The sequence below is a fragment of the Onychostruthus taczanowskii genome, unplaced genomic scaffold (genome assembly GCF_017590055.1).
Source record: "Onychostruthus taczanowskii isolate IOZ18803 unplaced genomic scaffold, ASM1759005v1 scaffold48, whole genome shotgun sequence".
NCBI classification, from domain to species: Eukaryota; Metazoa; Chordata; class Aves; order Passeriformes; family Passeridae; genus Onychostruthus; species Onychostruthus taczanowskii.
Window position 1 is genome coordinate 2991929 of NW_024502347.1, and position 24351 is coordinate 3016279.

The window sequence follows — 24351 nt, forward strand, 5'->3', positions numbered from 1 at the left end:
CTGAAAGAAAACATCTTTAGCAGTGAATGCCTTAAAAAAACCCTAAAGACAGATGAATTCTGATGAATCCGGCTGAAGTGCTTTAAGGTATTACTGCCCTGCTGTCGTCTGCCACTCTTGCAGCAGCTGCCCGTGAGTTCAGAGTCAGCAAAAGGGCATGAGGACCAAGGTCCTGGCTGGTCCATCACACAGATGAGCCCATTAATTGAGGGTATCTTTGTGGCAAAATGGGATTACCTCTTTTTGCTCTGCTGGCCAACTGCCAGGCAGCAATGCCAGCAGACAAGCAGCCACAAATGCCACAGACAGGCAGCAGCTGGGGTGTCAACATGGCCTGTTGTGGGTCAGTCATAATTCCTTCCTTCCTTCCTTCCTTCCTTCCTTCCTTCCTTCCTTCCTTCCTTCCTTCCTTCCTTCCTTCCTTCCTTCCTTCCTTCTTCTCTTTCTTCCTTACCCTCCTTAATCTTTCTCTCCCTTTCCCTTACAATTCTCTCTCACCTTTCTATCTGTATTTCTTCACTGCAATACAAGAGGTAGGTCTCTATAGGAAATCCACCTCCAAGCTCCCACCAGTACCCTCCCAGGCAATTAAGATTTGTTCCCCCTCCCCCGCAATCTCTTTTTGTTTTGTTATTGTCAGCTGGTCTCTTGGATTAGGGTTTGCAGCTCTCTCTGGGCTCAGGAAAGCTTGGTTTCTTGGCAGGATTTCTTGCCAGATCAGTGATCCTAACGTGAGTGCCAGAATCCTGCAGTTTGCATAATGCTAATTTGCTTTTCAGCCCAAGTTGCCAACTCACATGCTGCTTAGCACATCAAGTAGCAGAAGGAGTGTGTGCTCTACTCCTAGCGAGGAGGAGGAGAGTAGTTGGATAGACACCCACTACCTGAAATTGAAACTAATGTAACCAACCTTGCGTATAAACCTTAATGCACTGTTGAGCTTCTGGTAAAAGGTCATTAGACTGAAACTGTTCGGAGCCAATTAGTTCCTTATTCTCAAAGTTCTGATTTGGAGTTTTCACTGGCACAATAAGGTTACAAATGCTGCTGCAATTATGGCAATATTAATTCACTCAGACCTAGATCCTGTCACCCTTACTCATTGTAAGGGTAGTAGAACTGGACCTTAATGCCTGTGCCAATGAAATGCTGGACATGTCAGGGTGGGGTGATACTGGGAGATAGCACCACACCTAAGGGATGTTGCCAGTCACTGGGCTAAATGCCAGCTACTTTCAGTTGACTGGGTGTGGGGCTATCTCACTGCATTACCACACACTCAAGTGTCTAACTGCAATACCAGTTCTTTCAAAGCAAAAGAAAGCCAGACAGCCTAGAAAAAAACACCTTGGTCATCACCTTTGTTTTCATTCTAAGCCGCACACACGCCGATGCTGATATAGCTGCAGCATGAGTCCTAAAAGGTGGGACCCTTCTGAACAAGTTGTCCAGGCTGTCTCCCCAATAAACTTAGGGAAGTGAGTAGCTCTGAAGAAAGATTGATCCTGCATGAGACACCACTCTCAGGCAGGGTGAGTTGGACTGCCTTCTGAAGGCACTGGAATCTCTCCCTCAGCTGAAGGGCAAGAGGCTCTGGACTGGATCCGTTCAGTCAGCTGAAGTTTGTGGAGTTGTACCTCATGCTTAGTGACAGAACCTGAGCCTGGTTTGCATTCTGAGTGATGGCTTGGTCACAGACAGGGACTGTGGGTCACAACTCCTGTGCCAGTCAGCTGATGCAACACTCCCAACCCCTTAGGACAGGCAGTCAGACGCTGCCCTTGTCAGCTCCTGAGCAGCAATGAGTAACTTGGGCGCTGTGAGAAGCCACTTTGATTTTCTACTGTTTGGTCAGCAGGAAAGCACGTGTCCTGGTCCAACAGGCCGTGCAGACCTGCTCCTGGGAACACAGCTCACCCACGGGTACTCGGTGAGCAGCTTGCTGCTGACATTGTCCCAACGCCCAGCAAGTGGCACGTGGGAAGGGCTTCGGAGGAGTGCTGAGTGCACACTCTCTAATCTGGGAGGTGTGGAGATTGCAGGGGACTTGGATAAGGAATTTACAATGAAGGCTATGAAAGAAACTGGCCGAGTAAGACACAAGCAAGAATTAATGGCCAAATAATATTGCTTAAATTTCTTGATCTTCCATGATTGGATTTTGTTGGTTTGGAAAGCGTAGAGGTGAAATTCTCCCAAATGTGTCTTTTTATTTTGTCCTGTGTGATGCCTTGCATTGTGTTCTTCTCCATTTTAATAAAGCTGCAAATGTGTGCAAAAATGGGGACTGGAGTGATTTATTATTCCTCCGTTGAAGCAAAGGCTGTGTATTGAGAAACAGCAAAACATTGCTTGTTAAAGCACTATCTCTACAGAAACACCTTATCCCTTGGGTTTGGAGGAGCACAGGAAGATAAAATGTAGTACCATCTGGCAGACTAATGAAAGAGAAGTATTCTTAGGACTTTTGAGGCTTGAGAAAAATGTCAAAATCCAGCTCTTTTCTACTGTGTTAGCGATGTGCACTTGCTCATGGGACAGGGCTGTTGACTCAAACTAAAGGTGCAATTTGGTCCCACTGCTGAGGAACACTGTCATGGGAAAGCAAGCATCCTACCAAAGAAACCACTGCCATTTTTGTTTATCTATGGAGTGTGGTAGATGCATATGAAAAATACATTAGATTTTCAGCATTATATAAACTTAAACAATTCCAGAAGCTGGGCCCCCAAAATTGCTGGCATTCAAGTAGTTGGTTTCATTGGGATGTCTGGATTTATTAGGCATCTTCAGGTAATGCAATAATGCATATGCTTAAGGGATTACATGATAGGGGAGTTAGATGACATAAAAAAAAAAAGTGCCCAGCAGCTGGGTCGCAGAGATGAAAAGCCTTGCAGAAAGTGTTTTGGAGGAGGAAAAATATAAGGCCACTGATAAACTTTTAGAAATCTCTGTGGTTAGTTCTGTTCCTAGTGAGTGTGAGGTTCAGAAGAAAAGAAACCCATTACAAACAGAAAATGATTTCTCAGGAATTACTCTCAAAACAAACAGTCACAATAAAGCTGCATTTCCTTTCTTTAAGCATGCATAGGTTTCTGATCTTTAGAATCTCTGACTGTTCAGCTGAAGAGGGTGGTAATTGCCCACCCCAGTGATTCAGCATTCTGGGAATTTCCCCAAAGTGGTTTGAACTGAACTATGGTTTTTGCCAGCCTTTGCAGCTTTAAAATTGTCCTTCTCCCTAAAATGGGCAAATGTCTTTGCTCTCCTAATTGAAAGATAGGAAGGACATTTGACTCATAGTAATGATAAACTGTGACTGTTTGTAAATATGATTTTATCAGACAGCTAATACTGCTAGTTTTATTCCCTGTAGAAAATATTGCTTTCCTACAATATTTTACATATTCGTGGCAACTATGTAGGGACAGTACTAGGTTACAAGGTATTGTATTGTAGCTTTACAGCCAGGAAAACGAATCGGTTTAGCAGAGCCAGAGTATAAACACAGGAAAGAAAGTAGCTCAAGAGTGGAAATTAATGAAAAGGAGAGGGCCAATTGCAGTCAAAAATGTCTGTGTATTAATTGTGATTGACTAAGTTAGTCAGGCAAAGCACTACAGTATTGATCATTCTCTGTAAATACTTTCTTTCCTTCTTTCTTTGTAGTATCCCCAAGCTACCTACTACTTGTAGAATATTCTGTAAATACTTTCTTTCCTTCTTTCTTTGTAGTATCCCCAAGCTACCTACTACTCTAATAATTTAATGGTGATTATTTTCTTTTTCTGTTTAGCTATTAAAATTTTCCCTCTTCCATGCTGTGAGTATATTAAAACTGAAGCTAGGCAGTGGAAGCTAAAAGAGCCAGTAAAACATTTTTCTTTTTACCCTTTGATTTTCAGGCTTGCTCGGTCTCATGTGTATACATGTGCATCCATGTGTGTATGGCTGGCCTCTGGTACAAATTAAAGTAGCCACACAGAAGGACAAAAAGGCACTTAGCCAGGGTGAAGGATCTGTCTCCATTGTTTTCTCGGAGTGTTGGATTCAACAGCCTTTGACTCATAATATGTAATTAAAAAAAAAAAAAAATCCTAGCAACTCGAAATTAAAACTATTGTTGCTAGAAACTGAGTGCACAAGGAACAAGAGAATGGGTGTCTAATCTGTTATGATTACTTTTCAGGATATTATAAACTTTGGTCCTACTGAACCCAACAGGAAAATTCCCAGTGACATCAGTGATGTACAAATGGGTTCATAGCCCTTCCTCAGGGTAGGTTCCGGTACCAGCTGGTAGGTGTGAAAAAGCAGAGAAATCCTGTTGGAATGAAAAAGAAATTGCTTTTCAAAGATTATCATCAGCATGAGCAATCTCAGTAAAGTTCTAATGACTGTTGTTAACAAACTGAGTTTTATTAAGTTTCCTGTAAAACAATGTGCTTTGAGGGGAGAAAGGGAGGGGGGAAAGCAGGGGGGTAATTGTCATTCCAGTGAATCAGCTCCTCTGGGAATTTCCAAAAGGTGCGGTTAGCCCAGAAGACTGTGGTGTTTGCCACATTTTTCCTTCCTAAGGCTAATCTTTGTAATTCAAATTAATTTGCAACCATTTAGTTTTGAATCTAGAGTTAATATGCTTGATTAAGCCCTATTATTAATAAATTTACCAAAGGCACAGACAATGGCAACAACTATAGAAAAAGACTAGGTATTAAGTAGAATAAATTTATTACAAATTCTGAGACTTGTCAGATAGTTCAACACTCCAAATTTATCTAGCGAGGAAATGAGACTATCCAGATTATGAGTAGAAGGTGAAGACAGCTTATCTGCAATGTGAGGGTGTCAGCAGGCAGCAGGGAGAACTCAGAAAAGTGACTGACCAGTCAAGTTCTCACAGTGAGCACCACTCAGGAAAAGGAAATTTAAGGAACTAGTTGGATGGAAGACATGCCAAATACCCAGAGATGGCAGTGACTTGTCCACCTCCCAAGCAGAAAAAAAATCGTATAGAAAATGTCAGTATTATCCTTTCTACTGAGAAGACCTAACTTTTAAGACAGAAATTATCTTCAGAATTGTAGCAAGAGCAATGTTTTAACTATTACCCATATATATTTGACAAAGAAACTACTATTGTTTTTGTCCAAGAAAGAAACATGGCCAATTCTTCCCAGCTGTATTATTGTATTATAATAATTTTCCATTACAGAGGTGACTGTTGCTCCAAGCCAGAGTATGTAAATAAGCCAAGATTTGGCTCTCCAGGCTTTGCCATGCACAATGCTAAGCACCTCATGCATGATGCTGACGTCTCTCCATACTTAGAGACTTCCCTGGGAGTTGAAGGCACTCAATACTGCCTGGGAGGAAGAGATCTGTGTGTGGCAGAAAATGTTAGCTTATTAGGAAAGTAAATGGAGATGATTTAATGATGAGACTACTGCTTCTCATGCTGACCATCACTGTTTCATTGTTTCCTTGTGCTCCCTATCAGCCAGCATCTATCTTGTGCCCCATGGTGAGAGCAGACTGGAAGCTCTCTGGGGCAAGCTCTGCCCTTCGGAGTGCTGGCTGTGTGGAGCAATATCCAGGTGCCCCAATCCCAGCAACCACGAGCTCCTGCAGTCACGCAATGGCTGCTTCCTTCCTTCATGTGATTGCTCAGCCTGTTTACATCTGTCAAGCCTTTTATAAAAGCTGCGCTGCTAGCAAGGGCTGTTGGCTTTTTTTTTTTTTTTAAATTGTTTTGAAGGCTCTTTTTAGTTAAAAAGTGTTTGCCACCACAGTTAAGACATGGACTGGATTAAAGTTCAAAACCAGCTCACGTCAGCAAGTGGATGGAAATTGTTACCATCTGACAGCTGGTGGCCTGGAAGGAAAATGTAAAAGTCACTGCATGAAGGATTGGTTCAGGGCAGTGCCACAAGAAGTGACATGGCTTTGTTTTATATCCTAGGAGTACAGCTCTCTGTTCTGCCTGAGTTCTGCTCAAAGGAGTGGGCATAGAGACTAGTGAAACTTGCTACACCTCTCTGACTGCAAGTGCCAGGTCCTACTACCTATTAAACTTTTGCAGGAGAAGCTGTGGTTTGTGTCACCATTGATATTTGGTGAGACTCCAGCGTGGCAGGCCTGGTCCAGGTCACCAGGTTCAACACCAGGTTCACCAGGTTCTTTGCTGCCTTCAGCCCCCTAAGTCTTTCTCCCAGCTCATCTCATCAATTCCAACCAGCAAAAAAATGAATTAATGAGGATAAAAATCTTCTGTTTTCACCTCTGACTGCTTTAATAATGCCCAGGTATATATTATTTGATATAAGAATACCCTAATTGCCAGAATGTCTCATACAAACCACCATGCATTTAAATACCTGTTAGACTCTATTACAGAGTGTGTGGTACAAAGACAGACCAGGCAAAGGCTGCAGAATCAACTGATCCAGAATAAATGAGAGCACTAGGAATGGCACAGGGACTGCAGACTGCACATTGCAGATGCATGTCTTCTGGTTCCAGCAATGCCAGCTAAAGAAATGACTGCCCTGAACATCTGATGTGCCAGTGGATCATGCTACCATCCAGAGGGACTCCAGTAGGCTGGAGAAATGCACTGACAGGAACCTTGTGAAATTCAACAAGAGGAAGTGTGAAGTCCTACACCTGGGTAGGAATAATCCACATTATTCTAATGGGCCACTTAGCAATGGGAGCTGACCAGCTGGAAAACAGCTTTGCAGAGCGGGACCTGGAGGTCCTGGTGGACACCAAGTTGACATGAGCCAGCAACTCACATTACAGAAAAGGCAGTAAACACTGTCCTGGGCTGCCACAGGAGAAATGTTTGTAACAGATCAAGGGAGGTGATCCTCCCCCTCCATTCAGCACTGCTGGGGTTGTAGCCAGAGTACTGCCTCCAGTTCTGGCATCCTTAGCACAAGAGAGAGAAGGATACACTAGAGAGAGACCAGCAAAGCGCCACGATGGTGATTAGGGGAGCAAGAAATTGCAGAGGCACAAACAGCACAAATTTGCTGCTGCTAAAACCTTCTCTAAGCAAAAGTGGGGACTAGAGCAACACTCCTGCAAGGAAAGCCTTAAGAGAGTTATAACTTCAGGCTGGAGAAGAGGAGACTCAGGTGGATCTTATCAATGTATATAAACACCTGCAGCAAGTGTGTAAAGAGGACAGAGCCAGGCTCACTCCACTGACAGGACACCCACCACAGGCACAAACTGACAGACAGAAGGTTCTGTCTGAACATGAGGAAACACATATTTATTGTTAGGGTAACCCACTGGTCCAAGGGGTCTGGAGGGTCTGTGGAATACCCCTCTTTGGCAATATTCAAAAACCATCCAGATGTTTGGTCCTGAGCAACTTTCTTCTAAGTGACCCTGCTTGATCAAGGGGTTGGACCAAATGAAATCTAGACATGTCTTCCAACCTCAGCCATGCTGTTATTCTCTGTTTCTGTGAATCCACCCTAAAATCTCTGCAGCACCTTTCCCCCTGCCAGCAAACATTGCTGCCTTCCCAAAGCCAGCTAGAGATGGGAAGATCTTCCTATGAATACCAGCAATACTGAGCTGCATTATCTTAAAAAGTGATTTTTTATTGTTCTAGGCTATTTTCATTGAAATATTTAAAGGAGTGCATGTAAGAGCTTCTGAAGAGGTTGACAGGAAAAGGGGTGAGGGAGGGAGGATGGTGGCCAGCAGCCAGGGCTAGGCTGGGTCCAGTTACCTCTTACCTCTGTAACCACTGCAGTTGCACTAGAAAGGCAGAAAATTACCCTCACCTCTTTGCTGCTATGTTAATCAAGTTCTAGGAAATGGAAGCCAGATGAACAAGACAGCCAACAAAATACTGGAAAATTCAAGAACTCTCTGAACAAGCTAAAGGAAATAAACTTCAAGACATTAACCTGTAGTGACAGCATTTACTTCTGAATTAAAACATTTGGGGATGGAACAAGTCAAATAAATCACTGCCTTCGGCTTCCTTACTGCAGAGGATATGTTGAAATGTCCAAGAGTGAAGGTACAGGCACACTGCTTATGTAATCACACAGATTACATGAAGTGAGAAAGCACATACACATATCTCAGGAGAAAATATGTTTTCTTAGAGGAAGAGACATATATCATAACTGAGAGAGACACTTCATACTGGATGAATACCAAAATAAAATTTGTGTGGAATCAAGATAAACTTTTAGTGATGGTGGAGACAATACAACCTTTTAAAGATGGAGTAAGAAATACTATAGACGACTGGATCTGGTAACTGGTGTATAGGTCTTCTTTTTTATTTGTTCTGCTCTCAAGTTTTGACAGGGTATGTGTTTGAATAAGTCATGTTTGCATTGAGAAAAATAATACCTGCTTTTTGTGTCTGATCCACTCTTATAGAGGTTTTTATTCTGCATTATTTACATACTTATATATTTTATATATATTTATATATTTTAAAAGGCAGATCTCAGAATCTTAATCCTAAAGCAGGATTGTTGTGAGACTTTTTAAATGAGAATAAAAAAAATAAGTCTGGCACCTCTCCCTTTGTATTATAACAACAAATTCATAATAATTGAATGTTATCTTTGTGTTACCTTGCAATCTACAAAACCTAATGAATATTTTCCAGATTTGTGTCAGTTAGTGATACTAGATAAAAAAAGCAGGATTGTCATCCAAAAAAAGGAAAGAAAAAAAAAGAAGGCAAGACAGGACTCGTAACAGAAACCAAAAAACAGAGCAGATTATTTCTTCTCTGTGTATGATTTACATTGTAGTCAGTAAAGGTCATTGCTACCTGTAGACTGCCTGCTGTTTTCATTCCATTTTCTAACGGGAAAAAATTATTGGAAAAGTCAATATTAAACTAAATCCTAATAATAATTTGTATCTAGAGAAAGGCTGGAAAATGGGCTGAAAAAAGGTGAGATTTTTTTCTTTTGGACAGATCTAAAACATCCCAGACAGGGAAAAGGGTCCTTTCCTTCTGCTGTGCCTTCTTGGTACATAAAGGCAGGAGTCAGCACCTTTGAACACTCATAAACGCACCAGGACTGACATTTAAATATATTTAGATGTGACCTGCTATGTATATTTTTATATAGCATTGTAGAGAACATGGAGTGCAGAAATTCATTGCTTTGTCTTGTTACTCTTATATGTGCTGTGGTAGAGCCCAGGGGCAGCTATGCCTTGGCAGAGAGGTGTCTCTGGGAAAGTATCAGCTACAGCTTCACCAGTGATGAAGATAAAATAACAGAGTGTCTCTAATGTTATTAATTGCAGAGAATTCCACAGGAGGATCCCCCGTGCAGAGTTAATTTTCTTTTGTTGTTAAACGAGTCTCAGTGCTAGTTAATGTTAAACTGTGGGGATTGACAAGGGGTGCTGGCAGAACAGACAGCCTGCACTTTCTGCATGGCAGTGTTGCTCCTTTTTACAAGCCTGTGACCTCACCTATTTTTGCTGTGTTCTGCCATTTGAAAGCCTCAAAAGATGTTAGCTCGCTATTAATGAGCTTTTGATTGTAAGGCTGTAGAAGTGAAAACGAGGATGTTGCTATTGTTGTCACAGAGGTGATAAATGTTAACCACAGTCCAAATTAATATTTTAATTCTTCTTCAGAAGAAATGTGCCTTATGCTTTCAAAGAAAGCATCATCTTTTCTAAGTATTTCTATTATTCCTGGTCAGGCCAGAAATTCCTCAACAGGGAACAGTGTGCTCACTTCACAAAGCCAAAGACCAGTCATTTCAAGGGGCATCTTCTAATGCCCTTCACTATACAGGGGAGAAAAGAGATACCCTTCAGCAAAGCCATAACTCCTCTGCCTAGGTGTCTGTATTTACTAATCACTTCCACTGTCAGTGCAGTCAGAGGAAGGGGGAAGTACAGCAGGATCTGAAATGCTCATTTTGAAAGAAACAAAGTCTTGACTAAATAGGAACTTTCCACTGTATTGTGGAATTTATCCCCTGTAATGATCCTAATATTTATGTGAGCTAGTAGTTTCATTGCAAGTACTGAAACCTGTTATTTGAGCTCTACACTTGAGCACCACTTCATGTAGATTTTCTGCCTCCTTTTTTCTGTGCTGAACATAGACCTTGTACTGCAGGTTAATTTTTGCTACTCCTTTGCTGCACTTTTCTCAATTCTGTCCAATGGGCCTGGACTGACTTCCTATGAAGCTGCTCACTGTATGACCTAAATACTACTAAATGTTGGAATATCATGGTTAATTTCGCTCCTGCAATAAATTACAGGACAGACTCAAAAATGTGGTAAGACAAAAATACGGGTAGAAATTAGAGCACTCTCCACTTCCCACTTTCTTTGTAATTGTTTAAGCAAGAAAAATCCAAATGTCTCATTTTAATTTTTTTTTCCATGCCAAGTCAAGGCCATTAGTATTGCTGTCCTACACAGGAGTCCATTAATCCCTAAACTGATCAGTCCCTGAGCTCACCACTCTGCCATCATGAGCCAGAGAGGGATGAAAATTATCTGGGATAGACTCAACATCTGATTCTGCATTGATAATGAAGTTCAAATCACAGACTTCAGAGTTCACAGGCAACAGGGTGAGGATAAAAACATTTTTTCTCAGTGTAAAGATTGGATGTTTTCTGGAGCTTAGAGAAGATGAAAGAGAAGCTTATTCTTTACTGCAGCATCAATGACATGCTGCTGGTAGTAACTGGGAGAGCAGGTTGGTTGATGTTTCTCACTGTTGGGAGATAGAGACAGATTTCTTCCTTACCAGAGGGGCAAGGGGTGCAAGGTTTTTTATTTTCCTAGGCATAGGCTGCTTGCTAGGATCACAAGGATCTTGGGAGATTGCTCTTTCTGCACAGGCCTCTTGAAACAGAAACTGTTTCAAGAAATAATTTTGCTGAGTGCAGTCTTATATCTGTTAAAAAGATATATAATAATTCTACTAGAGGGACTGAAGAGAGGATTTCATCGGTCCTCGGGGCTCTATGGGAAAATAAATGTGCAGTGTAGTGTAACCTTACACATGCTACACTGTCTTTTTTCTTTAAAGAAGGCCTCCTGTGTTGCCACAGGACTGTGTAGTAAAAGTGAAAAATTATTAAAAGGCAGGTATATTTGGGGAGGATACTAAAAATGTGTGGGAATTCTAGTCCTTTCTTGAACATCTTTTAATATAGAAAAAGAGCTGTACATCCTAGGCTTTGCACCTAGCTAATTAGTTTTGTGCTGCCCATTCAAAAATGTTGGATTTCCTATAGGGAGAGGCTATATAGGGAGTATTTGTTACAATTAGCACAGAACTGACAGAATTGTGTGCTTACTGTATAAAACCCAACTAATGGCTTTAGCGTTAGACAACTACCCAAATGAGGGCAGGGAGCTATCCTTTGTATGCTTCCAAGGTGTAATAATGTCTGAGTTTATGAATGTATTTACAATTGCCTTGATCATCTCCTTTAACAGAAAGATCTCCAGCAGGAGGAAATACAATCCAAACCACACTGAGAGTAGCTGCTTGTGGTTATGTCACATCATCATCTCCAACTCAAAAAGTCACTGAGAGGATCAGAAAGAAACCTAATTTTAAAACACATGGACCATTGGCCACACAACTGTAGCAGCTCACTCGCACATAACATGAGAACAACCCTACCTTGGCTCGTCAGCATATCTGTCCTCTCCTGCTGCCCATGGCATTCCCATCCCAGCTGAGGGGACAATACCTGACACAGAGATTCATTGGTGATATAGAGAAGTTAATCTGGTTCCAGCTACAGAGCAGCCTGTCTCTGCATCTGGAGTGCTTGCCAAGTTATGATGGTTATACCCCTGTTCTGCCAAGCTGTGAAACCACAGCCTTTGTATACCCAAAAAAATCGAGTGCAGAAGGAATATGTAGATACAGATTTGTGCCTCAATGTTGCTTTTGATCCTATATTCTCAGGAAGTGATATAAGTATCCAAAGATTAATGAAAGGGTCGATCCAGTGGGTCTATCCAGTGACCCACCCAGAACAGGCAGTGGGACTTGGGAGTGTGAGCATTTTACCACAAATGCCAACCATTACATTTTTTCCACTCTTATTCATATAAAGCTGACTGCATATACTCTATCTGCTGTGAGGAAATATCTTATTCTCCCTTCTGTCCTGCAGCATCCCCAGCACATAGGAGTGGTAAGAGAATTACAGCATTGGTGCTGCTGCAAAGTTCTCCCCTAGGACAGGTGTGTAATTTACATGAAGAAAAAAGGCTGTATCTACAATAGTCAGATGTTTCCAGAGACTGGTAGAGTGAGAGAGGCAAAATATTTGCAGGATATGCTGGTGGCTCCATCCAGATGGTGCAGAGGAGGTGGCATGACTCTGGCATCCTTCCAAGACCATAAGGACATCCTTTCCTTCTTCCTTGCTGTGACCCCAGGCCCACTGTTAGTGTCCCACACCAGTCCCACCTTCCCCTCCTGAGCTGCTCAGCAACTCCTTGTGCCCTGGCAGCTGTTCTGATAAACAGCTGGGTCTGCCCAGCTCACTAGTCACTGAGAATCATCCATGGCTCAGCCTCAGTCAGTTATTTTGCTTTATTTTTCCTTCAGTCAAATACTTCTGCCATGAGCATTAGTGTAACATTAACAACATTTCTATTTCCATTCAGTTCTGTGTTGTTGTGAACTGCCTTTCTCTGGTAGGTATTTGTTTTTGCAATCACAGTGATGAAATACATTTACTGGTTGTAGCAGTTACAGGACTTCTAAATAAATATCTGTCTTTGTTTAATTTCAGTAAATCGGGACATTTCACTAGCATTGTAATAATAGGGATTTGCGGAATACTCTGTGTCCATGAAATAATTATTGAAGCAATTTATTCTTGCATCATCGTAAAAACCCCTTCCATTTGGGCTGTTCCCAGAAGATAAGGGACTAGTTTTCTCAGAGTAGATGATTGTAATTTTAATTTTAAATTTTTTTCCTAGATTTTGCTCTGGGCTTTGTATCTGTTTTGGTTTTGCAACTTTGCTGTGTGAAAATATGTAATTGCAGTTTTCCACTCAACTACTGAGTGTAGCTAGCTGTCCTAATCTCCTGGTTAGCTTCCATCTTCAAAAGGTGCCAATGCTGTTGGTGTGACCAATATCACCTTACCACTCCCTAGAAAAACATGCAGATTTTGTATACACTGTCAGTGACTCCACCTTTGGTAGTGTTGTTACCCTTGCTTCCCATTTAATTTTTATGTATTTCCAGACACTAGGCTGATGCTTTATACCTTGTTAATCCTTATCAGCTGGATGGAAATGAATACATATAACCAAGAGGTTCATTTAGGAGGATATGAAAGGAACTGCGAACTGGTGAAAACATAGATAATGTTTGCTCAGTGTTTTCTCTTTATAATACATTGCCCTCTGTATTTGTGCTTCTGGCTGTGGTGGTATGAAGGATTTTGTTTTTATTCCATCATTTGGTGCAGTCTTTTCTTTATTTTTCATATTATAAAATAATATATTTACATTATTTTGAAATAATTTCAAATTAAATTGGTAATGTAGAAAAGTTATGCAGCTGTGAAATGTTGTTTGGCAGTGCTGACCATTTTCATAGACTGAGGCATTTCATTGATTTCATACATCTGAAATCCAGGGATTAGTTACTGAGAAATTATTTCCCCACCGCTCCCACTTTGATGGAAGGGATCTATTGTTTTTGGGGCATGCCTAAACACATGGGATGTTGTTTCTGGAAGAACTCTATCATTCAAATGAGATGATATGAAAGGCAGAGTGTGTAAACTACAGCTGTGGAGAAACAGATTGTAGCTAATGGATCCAGATTTTGCCAGGAGTCATCTGGATAACTCGACTTTGTGTTGAGCTGCTGCAAACAACAATAACAACAGACTCCTTTACATGTATGCTTGATTTGGAGCGTTTTGTAAATCTGCCTATGGAAATTTCTCAAAAGCAAACTCTTCTCAAAAGCGGTTAAATGAATTACGTAATTTTTTTCAGGACTACTATGATTCATAACTGTACAGAATATGGGCTTTATTATGTTTCTTTTATGTATGGGTATCTACCAGTGAAATCTATAAGGGCTGTTCTGTGAGAAAAGTCCTCAGGACCCTGCCTAAAAAGTTGCATGTGTTAGGTTTGCAAATGGTGTGTATTAATAGGAAAATTCAATTTGTTTTTCTCTTCATCCTTCAATACCATGTGAAGGAAACAAGATGCTCTAAACCTAAGTAGAGTATTCACACAGGCCAGCAGCCTGCTCTTGCGCCACACACAGAATTCCCACTGAGGTCAATGGAAGTGCCCTGAGCAGCATCTCCTTTGGACTGAGCCTGGGTTTGTGTGCGTGTAGATGTGCGCGCACGGCTTGAGTGTGTGTGAGTGTGTGTGTGTGTGTGTGTGTGTGTGTGTGTGTGTGTGTGTGTGTGTTGAGTAATAATTTTCCACAGCAGAGGAAAAATAAATCGAAACTTTGTTGTCATGCTATCTTACAAGGAAGCTAGCTTCACCCACACAGAGTTGAAAGCACATACCACTCTGTTACAGCACATAAACACTGTTATCACGCTAGTTGCAGAAAGAGCACTGTCACTGGGACATTTTATAGGCATGGGCTTTTATACTATTCAGCAAGCTATTGAAAATTAAAATGTAATTAGTGTAGCAAAACAATAGTTTGCATCTTTTAATTACTGCTCCATTTTTTTGACAGAATGTTTTAATTATTGTTTTTTCTTCTGTTCTGTTTTTATTGATTTGGTGCCAGTTCAATTGTGTTACCAAGACCTCCCAGTACTCAATGAATTTACCTCAGGGGATTCTGCCTTCTTCATTGTTTTAAAATAAAACAGATCTCCAACTACCTACAAAACAAAATTAGAAGGGTAGGAGGAAAAAAAAAAGCAGAAAGAACAGGAGAATGAAAGAGGAGCAGGAAGGAAAGGAGGGAGGACAGGAGGGTAGGAACAAAGGACAGGACAAAAGGAAGGAGAAAGGAAGGAAGGAAGGAAGGAAAGAAAGAAAGAAAGAAAGAAAGAAAGAAAGAAAGAAAGAAAGAAAGAAAGAAAGAAAGAAAGAAAGAAAGAAAGAAATGAAAGGGAGGAAAAGAGAGATGGAAGGAAAGGAGAAAAAGAGGAGGAAAACCTTCTCGCATTACATGCCTGATTTTTATTTTCTTATGTGTTAGTATAAAACTCTTATTTGGTTATAGTATCATATTTGTTTTCAATTACTTTGGTTAAAAATGTTGTTCTCAGGTTTTTTAAAAGTAGCAGGAAAACTCAGTTCTCAGAGAAATTCTATTGATCAAAAATGTTAAAATCACAGTAGAAAACACCAAGATACACCCCTGCTTTGATAATTTTTCAATATACTTCCTTGGGGAAGAAAATGCATGTCCTGAGGTACTAGGTTATGGTTGTACTGTCATTCTCTGTGGGTGTGCATGCACTCAATTTATTGCAGCCTTTCAGCTGTCAGAAAAGTGCAAAGTAAGTGGGAAATGACACAGAACACTGATTTAGAACACTTTCATCTCTATATGGTCTGTTTTCGTTAGTGATCAAGAGAGAGGAAAGTAGTGGTTAGGCACTATCTGTACTACAAAGCAAACCCTGCAGAGGCTATACAGCACATGGTCTTTTGAGTGACTGGATACCTCTAACTGGAAACAAACAAACACACAAAGAACTGTATTTATTTGAGAGACTTTAATAGCTCCTTTGCAGCCATTTTGTACATAACAGGAAGCAAACCATTCCAATTTCCAGCGTGCTTTATCCCGAAGTATTTTCACCCAAGGGTTAGACACCACACATTTTGTATTACTTTTGACTTATTAAATATTTGTAAAATCGAAGAAGGCTGACTTACTTCATGCATATTTCAGCCCTTATGAGGCAAGACATTATTTATTTACTATGCTGTTATTTGATTACTTAATAAACAACTCACAGAGGCAAACAACAAGAAACCCAAACCCAACAAGACCAACACTGCATTTTCAATAGCAAGATCCCTTGGGAGCCAGGCTCTGGGATTTTCATAGCAGAAAAATGTGGTCATACCACTCAGAGGCATTGGCAGTGTCTGGAAGGGACTAGGAGGTGGTAGACATAAGTCCAAACAAGAAGGAACTAGTGGAGGACCTGATAAAGTTAGGAGGATTAACACTCTCTCTCTCCTGGAGATTCACAGTTTTGAGTTCTCTTCATTTAATAAAATGAAGGGAATTCTGGCTGTCTTTCCTCAGGCAGGATGGCCTCCAGTTGCCTCTCAAAGTAAGCAAGATCCACTTTGCAACTTTGACTCTTTCAGGTAAAGGAAGACAGGAGTCTTGCTGTTTGCTGCTACTCCTCATCACTGTCAGCCACTCCTGGGTGCAGGGTTTAGCACTGGACGTGCCTTTAATTACAACAGCGTGAAATGTTGCCTGCTGTCAGTTGGACAAGCATTTTTCTTCTAGAATTCAGCCTTCAAACATACAAATATAGGCAGGAACTACCACACAAATATTTAAAATTGGGCAGCAGGTAGGACCCATTGCTTTAATGCTTCTTTAATCTTGAATCACTGCAGCATTTGCATTACTTTCTCTCTGAGCATTATCAGTTGTTGGGGTTTTGCCTGCTTTGTTTCTTCTTGCTGGGAAGGTGGAATTGCCATGTCACAGGGATGAATCAGCCCTGTTGATGTCACGGTCATAGCACAACAGGCAGCCACCCACTCATGGCAGCCACCACTCCTGGTGATGCTGGGGCATCTCACAGCAGGTGGAATGTTGGTGGCTGCTGACACATCCAGCCCTTGGTGTGAGCTGGTAGAGCCCTGGGCAGAGGAGCAGAGGTTGTCACTTGGCAAGAGAGGGGTGTGTTCCCACTGACACCCACGATCCTGGAGAGGCACATGACTGTAACCCTGTCCTCTGCTTCCTTTGGTGCTCAGCGGGAAAGTGCAGCAGCCTTCTGGAAGGACATTGACCTAGGGATAAGGAAACACACTGTTGATTTTCTGTGTTTGTTCTCTTAGAGATTGTAATCAAAATTTATTAATATCCGTAGTTCAAACCTGAAGATATATTTACACTTCTTTGCTGTGCATTAAATATTGACGTTTAAATTTAGAGCCTGCTTCTGCACGTTCATCCGGAGTGAATACTTTTCTGATGAACTCTTTACACCTCACTCTAGACATTTGTAATACAGAGGTCTACATCTGAGGCCAGGCTCTCTTTATAGTCAGCAGAAAGAAATACTCACAGGAGATGATTCATCTGACCTATTTTAGATATCTATGTGAGGACAAGATTAACCTTGCCCCAGAAGAATCTATTTACTCTTCATTGTCTGTGGAGAACTTGCCACACTGCAAGTATCTAAAGTTGAATGCAGCAAATCCTCCTCTTCATGCAAAGAACAGTTATCCTGAGAAATGCCATGCTACTATCTGCCTTTGCTTCCAACCCACACTGCAAGCTTATAGCCACTGTGAATCTCAAAAGTTGTACATTAACATCCTGAATTTCTATTCATGCATGAAGACTGGCACTCATCTTTCCTGAAGACTTGAGCTGGGGGTATGGATCTCCATGTCAGAGAGCTTCTGCAAAGCAGGAAGATGGAGCAGCTCCTCTGCTGCTGGCATAGCTTTAAAGCTCAGCCATGTGTGGGCATACAACATGTGGATCTATGTATTATCCCTCCACAAGCCATGAAGCTATACTCATAAGGCTGTCCCTCACTTAAATTCACAGCTTCATGTCACCTTAGCATTAGCATGCTGCTTATGCCACCCTTCTATGCAGAGTACTTGTATTTTGTACCCCTTGCCTCACTCCATGAGGACCATGCATTCCCTCAGGAGCCAGAGCAGATATTGTTGCCATAAGATATTTCTGAAGAGTATGAGGTTTGTGCACACATGGTCCCTGCACAAGATGGTTTATGCACTGAGGAGTCAGAGAAGGTGAAGTAAAAAAGAAGAAAACATGCCAACATTTCAATATTAACTTTCAAGAGTGAGGAGGGTAAAACTGGAGTGTGAGAGGAAAACACAAGAAGGAAATATGATTAGAAATAATCCATTAGTTGCTATTTTTTCATATTAGACACACACATGCTCAGCAGAGTAAAAGCAAGTGTTCGCCAATATTAAGCCTCACAACACTATGTTTGTTTTCATATCATTAGCATGACAGCCTAAGTGGCTCCCTCCAATAAAGTGTGGTGTTTCTGGCTGGAGGTTTGCTCAGACAGCTCAGATCAGCTCTGATGTTTATTTACATGCACACTGTTGTGAAATTGCTACACTGTGAGCAGAGGTGCTGGAGAAACTGTGGAACATTAATTTGTCAAATGTTATTGTCATAAGTAGGCCCCAGCTCTGTGGGCTCCTCAAGATGGGCAGACCCCTGTACTGGGGCAAAACACGATGCTGGCTGGAAATCTTACACAAGTGGCACAGCAAGAGTGAACTCACAGTTCTGACTGTGATTTCACAAATGTTTGTTTGCTGTGCTCTGTCCCAGAGAGCTGTGTTTAGCAATCCATGGAACAGCACACCAGGGCTTCAAGAAGATGGTGTGATAGTGGCTGGGGGTTTTATTTGAGAAAAAGAAGCTGTGGTGTAGAACTCTTTAGCCAGAAGTTTCAGCATAATTGTCTTTCTTCTTAAAAATGCTAGTCTGGCAGCATCCCTTGCCTTGCCAGCAGTAGGTAAGGCTCTGCTTGCTTAGGAAGGACAGAACACTGTATCGTCTTTCTTCCTCTGTCCTGCACAGTGTTCTCAGGGTAGATTGTGTCAGCAGCCTCTCAAGACAGTAAAAATGTTAGTAAATAGCTCCTAGAGATGGAGGGAAAGAGCTGCAGCTCTGGAATGATTGTTTTAGGCTATAAGCTGACTCAGAAATATCTACATGTAGAAATATCTACATATCTGCATATCTACATCTACACCATAACCTGTTCACATCTCCAAAGTGTTTTATTGAGCCGTAAAAGTAGAAAAGCACTCAAACACAACCCTGAACCTGATGTAATTGGATGGCTCCAAAGTTTGAGACTTGAACAAGAGCAGCTTGCTTAAATTCAGAACCAGATTCCCCTCCACATGAAATCAGTCATGTCTTTTATATTACATTATTACATTAAAATTTACATGTTTTCATGTATGTGTATCTGAAGCCTCTTGCATCTTTTCCTCTATCCCCACCTATTCTTACGCCTCTCGTCCTTGATATTTATTACAGAGTGAATGCCCGATGTTTGATAAATACTGGAATAAACTAAAACGGGATTTGTATGATGCTATTCTTGCCATGTGTGTTTTTTCTTTCTCCAAGTTTACAAAGGCCAGACTAGGATTAAAAGACTTAGCTTCACATTCCTAAAAGCAGTGCAAAACTTTCCACCCAAATTAGCTGGCAACTCCTCTTTGGATATCACGAACACAAAAACATGTTGTAAAAGATGAATCATCTCTGGACAGCTCAGGTGAGGAGTAGCAACTTGGTGGCAGCACAGATAGCTCTCAAGCCCATTTGTTACTGGAAGCACAAAAGACAAGTTCCCACCAGGCAGAGCTGCCTACTTTTGGACAAAGAAGCAACCTGTTTTCAATTCTCGTTGTATTTTGCTACTTGGACTCAGTTGTCATGATATTCAAACTGCTATCAATTACTTGAGTTCAGTAGGAAGGACACAAAAAGCAATTACATGCAAGTACCATCAGGCTTCTCTGAGAACTGAAGAGCAATGTGGAACAAAATCTGCAGTTCTGGGCTGTGCAGTCATGCAAAATGAGTGAACACATTATTACACTGCTGTTAGTAAGGGAACAAGAGTTCTGGATGTACAAGTTGCATTTCCTCTCCTCACTGCCAAGCTATCTCATGGCTCTTCCACAGATGTCTTACCCTAAGGACTGCATTACTGTCCCTTGTTTTCATGACTCCCACTGCTGTAGACTCTGAGAAACCTACTCATGAGGGACTGAGACCCACAAGACTGGAGTCAAGATGCTGCTTGAGGTGTGATCCAGTCCCTCAGGCACCCAACATGAGGCAGGCAAGAATGCCTTGCAGTGAGTTTGAAACCCACCTGCACACCAAGCAGGGAGCACCTGAGAGCTGCCCCTTAGGAAACACTTGGGCACAGGATGGGTCTGTAACTCTATCCTGACAACATCCTGCAGAAGAGAGGTGTAAAAAACCATGTAAATTTGCTTTAAAACATAAGCCCTGGACTCCTGGGTTACTTAAAATTGTGGACTGTCTTTGGGGCAGATGGATGGGCTGAGCTGAACAAGGAATTATCCTCAATGGCTGGAGAGCCTTGCAGCACCTCCATGACACCAGGTGCTCAAGGGGTCCCAGGAGGGTGGAGCCTGCTCTGGAGCTCAGCTTTATTTCCTTGCATTTGCATGTGGCACTCATTTAAATCTTTGATTGAAACAATCAGTTTGTCCAGGACTAAGCTGTGATCATCTGCCTCCACAAACAGCCCGGGCACATCAAAGGAATGGATGACATGAGTCAATTGCTCGTGGGCTCAAAATCTTACAGAGCTGATTGCTCCTTTCCTCTCACCCTTCTCTCACGTGGAGAAGGCAGAAACTCAGGCATGAACCCAGCTGCAGGAGGCGGGGAGGGGAGGTCTGGTGTTGCTGCCTGGTGAGAGAGCAGCCATCTCCCACTGGTGACAGTCCAGCCTGAGCACTTCATTCCCTCTCCCAAAAGATGCACAGAGAGGCTCTGTGCCACCCGAGCCCAGAGGGACAGGAATACCACAGACACATTTCCCCCGAGGCTCTCTATGTTGCTCCCTCAAGGGTCTTTGGCCCTCTGACAGCTGAAATGCCAGTGCCCCAGGATGTGTTTCACCATCCCTATTCCTTATGGAGTGCCCAAACCTGAGCCTTATCCCATACAGGTGCCCCTTTGCTTTCCCATCAAGTTAGCCAGAGCCCATGCTCTAAATTTATGCTTTTTTATGTTGGCTTTCTCCATCTGCAAGAGTGTGGATAATGCCAGGTCTGGTGCAAGACCCACTGATAAAAAATTGGGCTGTCAAAACATGTGACCACAGTTAGGCTGCAGCCCTCAGGCAGTATTTGCTGTACAGCTGAGCTGCAGCCTCAGCCTAACCTTGTCAGCCCAAACTGCCTCCATAATCAGCAGAGAGGCACATGCATTTCTGGAAGACAGTTTTCATCTCTCAGGATATCTGAGAATGGTGTCCCAAACCTGAAAGTGCTGCTATTGATGAAGGAGCCTCAGGTGATTAGCTCAGCCTGAGACAAGCAGCTCGCAGACAGCTGAAGCCAGCTGAAGCAGGGTCCCCTGGGATGCTCAACAAATGTGTCACACTGCTGGGGTCCTTTATACCTGGCTTGATGGATTTTTTCTTCTTTGTTACCAGATCCTTGGACAAGCACTGAAGACAATATCCAAACCAAGTACATCAGTGCGCACTGCTAGTTTGTGATATTGAAAATGGGGGGTTTTTTGGTCACTTTAAGTGATCTCTTTTGACTCACTTTAGTCTTCCATTACTGGTGGAATTTGTAAAGATTGGTTCCAAAGTGAGTAATGAGGAAAACAGACTTTCTCATTATTGCTTTTGGGAGCAGTTGTTATAAAGTATTCTGTTCATGAGCAAATTAAGTAGCCACAGTTCCCCTGTGTTCTGAACATCTTCTGCATTCAGTATCACAAATGAAATGTCTGAGTACAGGTTGTACTTCCCATCTCCAATACAAAAGTTGGGGAATTTTTTTTTCCTTCTGGTGAGCACACGACAAAAATTGATTGTAATTAAGGAGAGAGTAATTGGCAGCAGCCTCAAGTCTTCCTTGGATCCATTTTCAATAGCTTGAAGCTTGTCAAAATCTGTTTTCAACTTACAGGATGATCTGAGAGCTTCAAATGCCTCCTTTGCCATCTGTCCTGTGGGTTTCAATATTTGCTTTTTCTTTATATTATTTGAATGCAGTAAGGTGCCAGTATCAAGACAGCTTTTCTCCTTTTGCTGAGTTGTGGGGCAGGAATTTGAGTGGGTGAGGTCTGAGGAGACATTGTTTAGCCTTACAGTTTTTAAACTCTGTCTTCCTTAGATCTTTATTTTTCCCTTCATGTGTTTCCATTCACACCTGAATCATTCATTATGCTGGCAAGCTGGGAAGATCCCTCTTTTCTTCAAGGTAACCACACATTTCTGATGTAAATTATAGGTGTGGAGATTATAGAAATTTGTCGTCTAGGCACACACCCTGGCTCCTTTCCTTTTCCAAAGCATGTAATAATAAAATGTTTTTCCTTTTTATTCTCCATAGCTAATGTATGCCTAATGTGGGAACAGTTGTTTTTTTGTTTTGATGGAACATTAAAGCAGGCTATGTAACAGGGGAGGAAGTCTAAGAAGTGGCATTTTACTTTTAAACACAGCTTTGAAAATAAGTGGCAAATCAGTGATCATGCTGCATTGGTGTAACCTCCTTTGTGGTTTTTTTGTTGGACCGTCAGCTTAGACATAGATTAAGCATGGGATAAAAGTCCAGAAGTCCCTTTTGAATTTTGGGCTTAAATACCAATGTTCAAGGTCACCTCTCCTTTCCCACCCTGTGATGTTTTCAACCCAGAGAGTTTCAACTTAGAGTTTACTCTAAGAAAGGACAAATTAGCCATTGCCGTGATATTTTGACCCAAAGCAATAGCAAAAATAGCTGAGTAAGCTGCTTTTATGATGCTGAAGTCTTGAAACACCTTCTACCACTCAAATACATGGAAGGATTTTAGTAGAACTGAAGGATGAAAACATTATGCCTTGTTGGGAAATATTAATGTTCATGGCTATCATTCTCTTATACTCCCCAGACTTTAGTGTTTCACGCATAACAGAAATGGAAAAGATCCAACTCACTAATTTACATATGTTGCAAAGTACAGAAGATGAAGGAGCTATTGGAGATGTTTCCACAGAAGATGAGCTGTGGGATTGCCAGATTATGAGAAACTGTGGTGTAGTGGCAGAAGCAGTTAGATTTTGAGAAAATATGCTGTTTGCAACCAAGTCTTGTTCGAAGTCACTTGCAAGCAACAGCAGAAAGAATTGGTCTGGCAGATCTCTCACTCCTTTCTGTCAGAGCTGACCTTGGCAGATAAAATTACATAAAGGATGAGGGCCAGAGCAATGACAGAGGCAAAGAAAGCAAGGGACTAAGGAGAAACCTTTCCACAGACAGTTTCAGAGGAAAAGTTTTGTTTCATTTTCTTTTCATGGAAGTATGAAAATAAAAAAAAAAATGGGGGAAATGGAAAAAGGAAAGAAAGCCTCAGACACAGAAACACACATTATTTTTATATTTTTTTTGGATCAAATTTACTGGTGCAGCTGCATTCAGGTGCAGCTTTATTTGAGGAAATATGTTGCCTCTGGAAGTAAAAAACCCCCATGATTCTCAAAGAAAAAAGATAAACACATGCATTGTTGGAGGACTGTGGTAGAAAACAGTGAATGAACAGAGATTTTTTTTTTTTTAAAGGGGCAAATAAAACAGACAGAGAAAAAAAAATTAATCTGTCATCAGCCCATTTGTGAAGAGAAGCTCTGCTATACTATGAGTCTGGTGCTAAAAATCATGCATGTATTCCACATCCTCTGTACCTGTGTTTCTGGAAACTGTGGTACCTGGAAACATGCAAACTCTGAACAGCCTTCAGCAAGAGCTTTGCTGGCAAATTAGTCCCAAGCCTTTCTTACAGCAAAATTAAATGGGATATTTGAAGGCTAGAGGTAAAAGGGCATACAGCATATGGCACACTTCAGCTCTTTACTTCAGAAAATAATTATTTCAAATCCTTTATTCCAGAAAATGGACTCTTCATATCCTTCCTTTGGAGCATCTGTGATGACCTAGATGCATTTGCTAATTGCTGTGTAATGGACTAAATGTGTTTATTAGGTTAAGTTAGTTTAACGGGGGGAAATAAAGGTTATTAAAGTTTGCTGTAGCCAGGAATGAATATTGCTGTTTCCCCCCCGCCCCGCTCTCTCTACAGTGATAAATTCCAGAGAACACATCTCAGTTCCCTCCAGCCTGAGCCATCTACAGATGCATGTTTTCTTTCTATAACCAGCTGTAGCTAATTGCATCAGTGCCGCCTCTACTGCTGCACATGAAAAAGAAACCTGTAATTTATTGCAACAGACCATACTATTCCTGCTGTACATCTTGCTCGTTCTGTCATTCCAGTGAACGGATTTCTCATGGTTAATTGGCAGTTCTGAAGTGGAAAACAACCTTGCTCGGAAGAAAGCT